This window comes from Durio zibethinus, chromosome 18 (assembly GCF_047325235.1).
Source record: "Durio zibethinus cultivar Kanyao isolate XHJ-2024 chromosome 18, ASM4732523v1, whole genome shotgun sequence".
NCBI classification, from domain to species: domain Eukaryota; kingdom Viridiplantae; phylum Streptophyta; class Magnoliopsida; order Malvales; family Malvaceae; genus Durio; species Durio zibethinus.
The window spans coordinates 6,406,361-6,418,580 of NC_143179.1; the positions used below are offsets into that span (position 1 = coordinate 6,406,361).

At 30.5% G+C, this 12,220-nt stretch overlaps 1 pseudogene; it reads right to left on the bottom strand.

Moving 5' to 3' along the window:
* Positions 1-592: 592 nt before the first annotated feature.
* Positions 593-12,220, bottom strand: part of LOC111300843 (ABC transporter G family member 32-like) — a 30,048-nt pseudogene continuing 18,420 nt past the window's right edge.

The following is a 12,220-nucleotide window of genomic DNA, read 5'->3' on the forward strand; positions in this document are numbered from 1 at the left end:
AGAAGCCTTAAAATAGTCAAATATCATAATTGATTACTACTCTTTTTATTATTATTAATTTCTACTTTTCTTAATGTACTTTTAATTATTAATTGATTAATATCAAGGAAATTTTTTATGTAATGCAAAATTATATTTCAATTATAAGTGTATTTTTAAAATAATTGTGGTTTTTGTCTTATTTATTTATTTATAATGTTTGTCTATGTTTATTTGAGTATATATATAATACATCATTACTCTATTTGAATTGAGTACTACTTTATTTTGCTTAAATTGTTCCATCTTTAGTTGGCTTATGATGACTTAAAATAAAAATAAAATAAAATAAAATAAAATTACTGATTTAAATTTGTTTTTTAAGCACTTTCATGCTTTTTTTTTTTCAAAAAATTTATTATATTAAATTTTAATTCATATTTAGTTTTTTATTGAAAAACTAGCACTATCGTGTGTTCATATAAAAAGTACGAAAAATATTGATTTTAAGTGGAATAAATCTCAATAATTTGAAATCAAACATTATTTTTAAAAAAATTTAAATATCATTATATGGTATATGATACAAAAGCTTGTTTCTTTAAACTTTCTTATATAATTACATATTGATCTACAATATCGATTTTCCCATTACTTGTTTTACATTGAAATTTTTTTATGTTCTTATATAAAATTTTTTTAATTATATTATAATTGAAATTTTGTATATACAATTGGGTTGAAAACTAGCTGCGAAAGAATAGTGAAAGAAGTCTTTTTTATTTCTATGAGATATACGAAAAATAAATCTCCTGGTATACCAATCAATGCCCCACTTAGTTGAGTGAACTCCACAAGTTCCATCACCTTCTCAACAAATGCCTGAAAATTCAAGCCTTAACAAGTTATAATGATAAACCATGCTGTCAACTACAACATGGCAAAGAGAGATATTTTATGATTACCCTTCGTGTCTCCGAGTCAACATCTGATGGAAACCGAAGCCAAACAGAGAATAGAAGTGATTCCAGAACAACCAAAAAAGGAGAATGAATATCATTCTGCTCACAGTAACCTGAAATTTTGGCAAAGGTTTCTTGCTTTTTGAGATAACCCACCAGTTTTTCGACCAGCTAAAACATCCATAAGTGTAGTTTTGCCGGCACTGCTGACACCGACCAAAGCTGTAAGCAAACCTGGTCTAAATGCTCCAGTAACATTGACCAACAACTGCAATCTGTCTTCCGTTATCCTTTATTGCTTCAGTTCCTGAAAAGATACTTAGATAAGAATTTAACTAATCAATGTATTTCCATAAAACAAATAGCATAGGAAAATTAAGCATAGTATATAACACAGGAATATCTACAAAGTAACTGATATTGCTGAAAGACATAGAAGGTGGTTGAAATGGGAGAACCATGCCTCTCTGCTTGAAATATTTTCCTGCCCAGCTGTTGAACAGACAACTAAAATATTTGGCCGCACACTGACATGGAAATTGAAAAGGTTAAAAGATCTAAAATGTCTATTACTTACCACATAGTGAGCCTGAATTTTGCAAATAATGTCTCAGTTCAGTAACAAACATTTTCACCCTTCCTTCTCCTGTCTCTCTCTTGCAGCTCTTCCTTGGAGAAAACAGCCTGTTGCTTTCACAGAGCTATGATAAATGACAAAGTAAAAAATTAATTAGATTGACACCATATATACTATAATGTAAGAAAGGAAGTTCATAATTGACAAACTTTCAATAGAACCAAGATAGCTTACGGTTAAGGTTAGCCAGAAAGACAGTGAATAGGATATTCAGCAAAATTGTGTATCCAAGCGAAGCACCAACACCAATCCAATACCAGTAGCTCTCCAGAAAATAACTGCGTGCTCTCAACAGTGCCTCACCCAATGAGAAGTTAATGTAGTGTCTGACTCTCTACAAGCAAGGAAAGTAAGTACAGTGAGTTTCAAATTTCAACATAAGACTCAGAATACTAAAACTGTAACTCAATTTAGAAACAACTGTTTGTTGCTTATTACACAGTCAATCTACCGAAATACAAATTCAAGCTCAATTCCAACTTGAATCATATCACAATCAGAACATGATTCACACATGACAAACCAGGAGCCCAACAAGGGGGAGACTGTAACAATGAGACACAAACATCAAGCAACCAAGCTTAAGTCTAGGTAAATATATAGATGGAGTGCTAAAATACCATTGTCAAGAGCTCAGGCATGCATGGCCATGACATCATCATAACACTATAATGTAGGAAAAACTAAAAAGAAATGGAAAGTACACCTCTACCTCACCCATTAATCACAAGAATTCAAATGCAAACTCAACACGCGAATGCTAACTATCAACCATTGTTCAATGGTTATTGCCCCTCATTTTATTCTTAGCCAGAAATTATTACTATTGCCACATGATGACATAATGCAATAATAAATATTTAATGATGTTACCTTATCCCAGGAATTTCCAAGGAATTCATTAACAGAAGCTGCATTTTGAGCATACATCAAAGAAGAAACCCAAAAACCCCAGATCCACCAGCTAGGGATGTGATCTGTCAGATTGAAGAAGAGTAGATAATCATGTAGCACCAGCAACTATAAAAAAAAATAAATTATACACGGCAAACATGTCTGTCTAACCCCTTGAAATGATATAACTTCCAAGAGCCATGACCACCAACATAGCAAAAGATCCAAAGGTGTTGGCAACTATCATATTTCTACCCAAGGATCCTATCACACGGAGAGGAGCTATAGACATCTGGTGCAGACAGAAATACAACAAGAACTGCCGAAGAAATCTGAAAAGCTTAGAATTAAAATGACAATTGAATCTCAAAACTGCCAGAATAGATGCCAAAATTCAGTGGAAGCAAAATTACCTAGTGATGTTAGGATCATAACCAATCACATGGTATGAAATTGCCACCCAGAAACCAGACTCATACAAGGAGGTTGGAATGCTTAGCACCCAAGAAGGAAGCATATAAGCGCAGCTCGGGTAGAAATGCAAATCCCTATGCTTGTAAAGAATGGGAAGTTTGGCCGCCAACATTGAAACCTCTGTAAATCCATTAAAAAGAATAATGACCATGGAAAAATACAGTGCCCCTAGCTACAATCCTCCATCATCAATTGTATTATGATGCAGTGCCATTCGCATAAAAACACTCATTGTGATTAAGGCAACCATAAAAAGCTGAAGAGCAAAAGCAAATAATAATAAATCAGATTAAATCTTGGTGGAATTTCAGCTCTAAATGGGTTGGCATCAAAGAAAGATAAAAGACAAAACAAGCTGATCTAATAGATCAATACCCAAACTTAACATAACCTAATCACTAGAAGTGTTGCTAGCATTTTGACAGATAAAATTTCAGCACTTACCTGAATAAATTTGAAAACATAGACAAATGAATTTCGTTTCATCAGTAGCATCTGCCAGTCAAAGCTGGTCTTAAGAAATTCACTCCTCTTCATGTCATAGCAAGAAGTTCACAGTGCCGCTGGATGGCTATAACCACTATCAAATGAAATGCTTAGTTCCCCATGCAAATTCTTCCCAGTTTGATACGAGTGGAAAGCTTTGGAAATTTTTCCTGGAGGAACGTATTGGTAGGGCCGGAAAGGAACAGACTAATATTGCTCTTGATCCTTTTTTGACAAAACCTGCATGCAGAAAACTTGAGTGAATACAATACCATAGATTATATGTTCACATAACAAGTTCTATGCCCCATACCTTTTGCAAGAAGTCTGCCATGTTCTTTCTTTCAGGACAACTAAATCCCATAAAAGCAAATAACTTAAGGGTTGTGTTACTGAGGGGCCTGGTACACAATCTGAACCTCACATAAGAGTATAAAATCATCAAAAAACTCATAAGTTTCGGGAGCTGTTTAGAGAAACTATGGTAGCCCCATCGAGTGCATGAGTTGAATGTCTCAAATATTTAATATTTGATAAGTAGTAGAACTATCAAGCCCATTGGATATTTCATCCATGAACAACGCCCTAGCTGGTCCAACTAGTAATTCACCTGAAATAAATTTCTGCCAAATCAGCATGAATCAAAAGCAAATAGCACCTTAGTATGCAAGAAGAAAAAAATGTACATAGCATAAACCTGTTGTAAGCTATATTTTCTGGCCCCCTGATATCCCTTTAAGCATTTCACATCCGCCAATGTGTCAGCACATATGTCTGACCCTAAAATCTTTGTCAGATGAATTTTAGTGCTTCAGAATAATCATTAAGAAGTAAACTTAGCTAATAGGTATTGACCCTCCTCCTCTGGCAGTAAAAGAAAATCAATCAATTTATTTGACAAACCCATAAAAACCCTAATCTATGCTATTTCATGCCTCTTTTTTGTGGTGTATAAATTCAACATTTAAATTTGCAGAAACTTGTCCCGGTCCATATATTCAACTACCTGACTATGTTTTACATGTAATTATAAGATGTCTTTCTTATTAAAATTCTTCAAGCATCTAATAACTTTCGAATTTATTTTTGGCTATTTTTCCTAAAGCTAACCAAGCAACGTACATTGTAGTTAAAGCTACTTGAAATGGAAAACCAATTGCTGAAACTTTAGACAACGTTCCAATGCCACATGAATGTTTGAAAGGTTACTCGATGCTAGCGTTGGGAGGAAGAAGAACCCAGGATCAGTCAACAAAATCAGAATGAAGTGGAAGAATTGTGGTGAAATGTGGTCCCCTTCATAACATAAAATTTTACATCATATACTGAGATGGTTTCCTTCTTCCAGATTTTCCTTTTTCTGCTGCTTTGTTTTTTTTCTCAGTAACTTCCACAGAAGTCCCACTCTTAGCTGAAGTTGTAAATAACCAGATAGTATTCAGAATATGATGCACATAGCAATTTAGATTTTCAAGCTTATCCACATAAAACTATACAGCTGATTACTCCATGATAAATTTTGGAACTAATAAATAATAATATAGTTATACACCTTCATACATAAACACAATTAACCAACAACATGAAACTTGTTTAATTGCTTTCAAGGTTTTGGAGCTAAAGTGAATATTGGGTCTTCTTGAAGTGCAGTTAGTAAGAAAAATGTGTCATTTAAGGTTTTCAAACTATCTGGCCAAAAAAAAGTATTAAAAACTATATGACAGCAGAATGGGACATGCATCAAGGAGTGGTCAGCATCTAGAGAATACCTTCATGATGTATTCTACCACGAGGTTTGTCCCTGTTCCCCCCAAATCTTGTGACTAGAACTAAAAAGTTTCACCATTAATACTTTTAGCCATAATGATTAATAGGACGAAAACATAATAATCCAAGTAATATTGGCAACCCGTCACACTTACCTTCATAAAGATATCAAGATCTTCATCAGGTTTTATCCCAGCATTCTTTTCTCTTCTTGCCAGTTCCAAAAGCATATCTTTCGCAAGTATGCATAAGCAACAAGCAATTATGACTTATGGGCATATAGATGATTTCTCAATGCTTACCTTATTTAAATCCAACATCTTGACACCATCCTGCAAATTCAAGTGTTTCTCTCACAGTCATTTCTGCCATATGCCAGTCTTGTTGACTGACATAAGCAGACGTCCTTGGCGCAACAAAATCCTTTAGTCCATGACCATTAGACATAATTTTCCCTGAAATCTTCAAAGCAATTGAAATACAATGAATAACAAGAAAGGAATCATAAACGAAATATTAGTCAATAACCAGATGTCTCACAGGATGATGGGGAGTTTTACACATTAAAATTTTCACCAATTATGTCCAGTTAAGTGGGATTGACATCCAGCTGATTGGGATTTTAGCTACATTCTTACCCGATGATGTTACTCCTGATTCTTACTTTTTTTCTTTTTTTTTAGAATCCTGATTCTTAATGTTAATTAATGAATATATATATATATATATATATACACATTCCCAACGACATAACCTGAGCCCACAAAATGACAGAGATCCATTCAGACCGATATTCATACCCATTTCACAGACAATGATTCTACCATCTTATCAATACTTAACAACGTAAATGGTTGAAAACGCAAATAGACTTCGGTTTTTTCTTTTTATTTTCCCCTCCTTTCAGATCTAGGACTCCAATATTGGCCAAAATAATTCTTACTGACCACAAGTCCAACAGAATCTTCCAAGTACCCAAGTACCTGCAAATGAGTTCCAAGGCGTCCAGCCAGAACCAACAGTAACGTAGTCTTTCCAGAGCTTGGAGGACCCAATAGTAGCGTTAATCTGCAAAATATTATAGAAGTGTAATAAATTATGTTACACTTCAACACAATTAAGTATCAACCCATTGGGTAAATAGTAAATAAAAACTCCATTTAAGCACACCTTGAAGGCCTTGTAATCCCACTAAAATCGTCCAATACAGTCAACTTGCTTCTCCTTCCTTGATATATACGCAACTGTCTCAAAAAAGCCTGAAACCCACATTTTTAAGTATATTAAAATTGGCATTCCCATTAAGAACATAGCTTTATATCTGAAAGTTGGTGCACTTTAAAAGGGATTAATTGTTTCAGATTTTACCTCAGCTATGTTGAAAATGAAATTAAGAATGGTTGGTAATGCTCTGCTCCCAACATGGACAAAAGATTCAACAGTTAGATTCTGAAACCGAACCTCAATCTTCGGGAATTCCACATCTACTCTGTAACACCACAAACCATAGCAAAATTTAAGAGTGACGACCGAGAGGAGAAACTAAGAGAAAAAACCAATGTCAACCGAGAAAATTAAAAATAAAATGCTGAAATTATTTTTAGAAGAAATGCGAATTCTAGCTCCTCATTTCCAAAAAAAAAAAAAAAAATTTATTTATAGAAAAAACAACGGTGTTTGTATTTCATAAATCATTACAAATTTTCTACGAACTCAAAAATTTTTTCTTTAAAAATAAATCCCACGTTCAAAATAAAACCGTACAGTCAAACTACTGTCAAATTTTAATAAAAAACGAAAAAAAAAATCCAGAAAATTTGAATTCCATTCTTGTCAATATTATAACATCAAAACAAAGCAGAAATTCTCTTTGGTTTTTTCTTTTTTAAGTTAAAAGAATATTAAATAAAATATTTTCAAAAATAAGAAGAAGAAAAAGTAGCCAGCATTATGCGTTGAATCGTTTCCTCATACGATCAAAGAACCGTTCAGGATCATCATCCACAGAGTTAACAAGCCGCTCCAGTAAAAGCCTTTGGTCCGTCGACTCGAGCTCGCTGACGTCGATTTCTTTGGAGTCACCAACCATGTTCCTGAATATCCCCCTTCGAACTCGCGCGTACGTAGGCATCCTCTCCAAGGCCGCCCAGCTTAGCGCCTTCTCCTCATCATCATCATCATCCTCTCTGAACGACGTCGACCTGGACAAAACGTTCTCCGCCGAGTTCCACATTACCTCCTATCAAACATCTACAAAAACTAAAAGACAAAAAAGGAAACGCCAGAGAGAAAAGAAGAGAGTGGAATGTCAGATTTGGAAAATGTGGCCGAGTGCTTTTGACAGTGAAGAAAGGGGTCTTATGGGCTCTCCTAGATTGGTACTTGAACTTCGCATTTACGGCGGTTTTCTATTTTTCTCTCTCTTAAATTGTTGGTAATTTGATTTTAATGCAATTAAATTAACTAGTTAAACTGATTTAATTTGATTAATTAATTTATATTAAATTCAGTTATCAAAAATAATTTATAAAAAATTTTAATTGTAAATTAATTTAATTTTTAAATCAAATTAATAAATTAATTAAAATTTTAATTAAAATATAATAAAACCTATATATAATTAAAAATATACTTATTTCATTTTAAATTATTAAAGATTTTAATTTAATATTTTGATATTTAAATATTTTTATTAGATGATTTTATTTAATTTATTTTAAATATAAAAAATTAAGAATTTAAGTATAATTTAATATAATATATTTTTATTTAATTAATTAAGTTTATCAAATTAATTTTAATCGATTTATTTTTAAATTAAAAAATTTGATTCAATTAAAAAATAAAATAATATTATTTAATTAATTTAATTTTGATAATTTAATTCAAAATTAATGAAATTGAAATAATTAAAACTTTTATCCTCTCTCTCTCTCTCTTTCACTTACATTTTTTAATTTTTTTGTTCTGAATCTGTTTTTGGTAGTTTCTCTTCATTGTTTAATTTTCTCTTTTGCTTTTTTTTTTTTTTTCTTCTTGAATCTGTCGAGCACGTTAAAGAATTAATGCTGGAAGGCTCATTAATAGCCGCGTGAAGGACAAAAATTAATGGCGGGACAAACGCTCGTGTCTCTAAAACGTGTGTTCTCGTTTTAAGATTGTGACGGGTGTTGATTTGATGAGATCATTAACTGGGGATGACCGAGGGGGTCGATGGAGACGGGGGGATAGCCCGGATTGGGTTTGTTTGGTAGCCTGCGACTGCGACTGGGAATTTTGAAATTGAAACGGTTGGGAAAAAGAAGGCAATGCAATGCCAAAAAAGGTTGCACAACTTTTTCTGTTTTCGCAAAAGAAACCATTATTTTATTTTCCCTCATTTTCTTTTTTTTTTTAATTAGACAATCAAATTTTCGCTTTATTCATTAATAGTTCTATTTGCTTAGGTTAATTAAATTAAATATTTTAATTGACTGCAAAAATAAAATAAAATAAAATATTGATAAATTAGGGTCAATTGTACTGGTGATAGATAAAAGAATTACAACGTGTTTAATTTTACAAGCTAAAAATGTGCACCGTGGTAACTAAAGTTATAATTAATATGTATTATTTAAATTTGATGAGAATAGCATGTTAAATTAAAAAAATTGCTTTATCTTGCTTATTAATCGAATCTTTTAAAAAATGCTAAATAAAAAAATTTTAAATGTAACTTTCTTATGTGAGCATAAATAATATTATAAACTTTATTTAATTGATTTATATAATTATTTTTAAAAAATAATAATTAATCAAAATGAAATTTATATTCCAACACAATTTCTTAAAAATAATAACTAAGCAAACAAAGAGTATTAGAAGTACATTCTACGGGATAAAAGATATCCAAGATGTCTGGTGTTGAGAGGGGAAATTATTTTTGCTTAAACCGATGGTTACCCACATAATAAATTCAAGGTAAACACGGTGAATACAAATTAAATATTTGAGATTATAAATTAAATATCTCTTTGGATTAAAAAAAAATTTTCTCTTGTTAGGCAAAATGGATTATAACTATTTTGTACTCTTGTGCATTATTCTTTGTTACTTGGTTTTGGTCGCATAGTCATGGAAGATTTGGTAGACGCAATATATATGGCATGTGAAAAAATAATTACTACACATAACAGAAGATATTTGGCCAAATAAAACATAACACAAGATGATAGTAATATTGATAAAATGGGAATAATAATTTCTTGGCTACGAAAATATCTTTTTTTTTAATGAAATTACAAGTTATAAGTATAACTATAATTATAATTACATTCATATATAAAAAATCATTGAATAATTAAACAAACAAACAAAAAATATAATTAAATAAAATTAATATTAAATTAAATTAAATTCACTCATAAAATTGAGGACTGCTTCATCAACCTGATTTTTTTTTTAATTCAGGTTTAATCAAATGATTTATTGATCTTCTTTAATAAATGAATTCAGACAAAATTAAGATTGAATCTCCACCACTTACAAAATTTTCATTCTCAAATTCCTCTTAGATTTTGGACTCTTCTGTATATATTTTTTTCGATTATAGACTGGCAGTTTGTTTGGTGAAACAATTAATTGTGACATTTTATGGCGACCCCACACCAAAACTCTTGAGATATATACAAAGCTTAACCCCCAGGCACTCATTAGAGTACAGGTTTTCAAGCCTTGAATATCCGAGTGTCATCAAATGCATGCCGAGATCAGGAAATATCTCCATTTCAATGAAAAAGAAAAAGTTGAATGAAAATAAATATAAACCTTTAGATGTTAATTTTGATAAATAATGTAGACATCTAATTTGATTCAGATTTAAATTAATTGGTCTAGTTCAAATGGGATAAATTGGCTAAATTTTATTTTTACTTTTTGAGTTATTTATTTTGAATTTTATTTTAATTATTAATTTTTTAATATAAATTTTATTTTAAAAGATAATGAAAAAAAAAATTTGCCTTGAATTGTGGTTGGTAGGATTGGACTGGGACTCAAGGATTGATAATCTTATCTTAGTCAAAGAAAGAATCAACAGAAATTATTCTAATCAATACCTATAAATATAGGTTATGACATAAAACGTAAACACACACAAAACAAATAGAAAACAAAAGCAAAAAGTGTTTAGAAGTTGCAGAAATGTTCTTAAGATTTTTAGGAAATTTTTTAGAATTTTTGGACAAATTTTATTTTGAAAATTTTTTTAAAAATCCATATTTAGATCAATTTTTCCACAAGATTCATATTTTTCAACGTAATTTCTCAATTTTCGACGTTGTTTCCCAATTTTCTGTAGAACATTCAATTGGATTCTGGAATTTTGTAGAGAGAGGGGATAGAAAAGAAACGAGAAGAGAGAGAATAAGAGGGAAATTTTGGTAAAAAGCTGAGATTCGGGTTTCTATACCCACTACAAAACGATGTCGTTTTGTCATTAATAAATCATAAAGGATCCACGCGTTTTGCCATCAGACCAACCCAACCCAATCAAGACCCGCGATTGACCCTTGTGTCAGCCAATCACTGGAGCCGAGACGCACACCCCCTGAGCCATGTTTTTGAGCCGTTTTCTCTACTTCAAGCCGAGCCATTCTTTGGTATTTTTATTTTATTTATTTATTTTATGTGTTTATTTATTTATTTATTTATTATTTTAGCATGATTTAATTTAATAAAAAAATAAAATTTTGAATAAATATTAATTATCTAATGATGAAATTTATAAAAATTTCAAATGGTAAATTTCTATAAAATTCCTAGGTGATCAATTTTGTCTAAATTTGTCCCAAATTGTGGAATAATTTAGATAAAATTTTAATAACAATAATTAATATTTTTTAAAAAATATAAAAATATAAAAATAATAAAAACATAAAAATATAAAAATTTTGGCATTAAATACAAATTACCCAAGGATGAGATTCTTAGAAATTTCAAATGGTAAATTTCTAAGAAATCTCTAGGTGAAAATATTTTTCTAAATTTGACCCAAATTATGGAATAATTTATATGAAATTTCAATACAAATAATTGTATTCTTTTTCAAATAAAAATTTGGGTTGAAAATATGTGATAATTACCCAATGATGAGATTATTAGAAATTTTAAATGGTAATTTCTTAATAAATCTTTAGGTGAAAAATTTACTCTAAATTTATCCCAAATTATGGAATAATTTAGATGAAATTTTAATAAAAATAGTTGTCATATTATTTTATTTCCAAGAAAAAAAGGAATTTATAAATAGACCTAAATAGTGAAAAATTTAGAAATTTCGAAAAAAAAAATTTCTAAATAGACCCAAATTGTAAAAAATTTAAAAATTTCAAAAAAGAAATATATTTTTAATTTGGCTCAAATTATGGAATAATTAGATATATTTTTGACAAAAATAATAACTAAACCTTTTTTGGACGACAAAGTCTCTTCAAGATATCAAATGAGATTCTTGAATACTTTGGAGGTGAGAAAATATTTTTAAGAATTCTCTAGATTGATGGAAGAATCTTATGAATTATTTTCAATATTTAACATAAAAATTTGAAACCATTAGACTTAATACCTTAGGATAAATTTAAAAAAATACGATACCATCATTCGAATAGGCATGTGGGGGTGCTATAACCTTTCCCACATGTAACCGAACTTTTAAACCCTGTTATGGTTTGTAGACCCGAACTTATTCTTTTAGAAACTTTTTGTCAAGCTTAGGAGCTCTTTAAGAGGATAGATTCCTTAGGTGGCCAATCACCTAGTAAAAAAGATTAGTGACGACTCTATCATTTTGTTAAATCTAGCTATATATTTATGAATCTATATATTATAACAATTTGGCTACTTCACTGAGAAGTGCTAGAGAGTTAGGCCATAAACTTTTAAATTTATCCTATCCTTTGATCTAATGGTTTTAAATTGTAAATTATTTGTTTACTAACATTTTTCTTTTTTTGTTTCTTATTTGATTTTTGGGGCTTGAAAC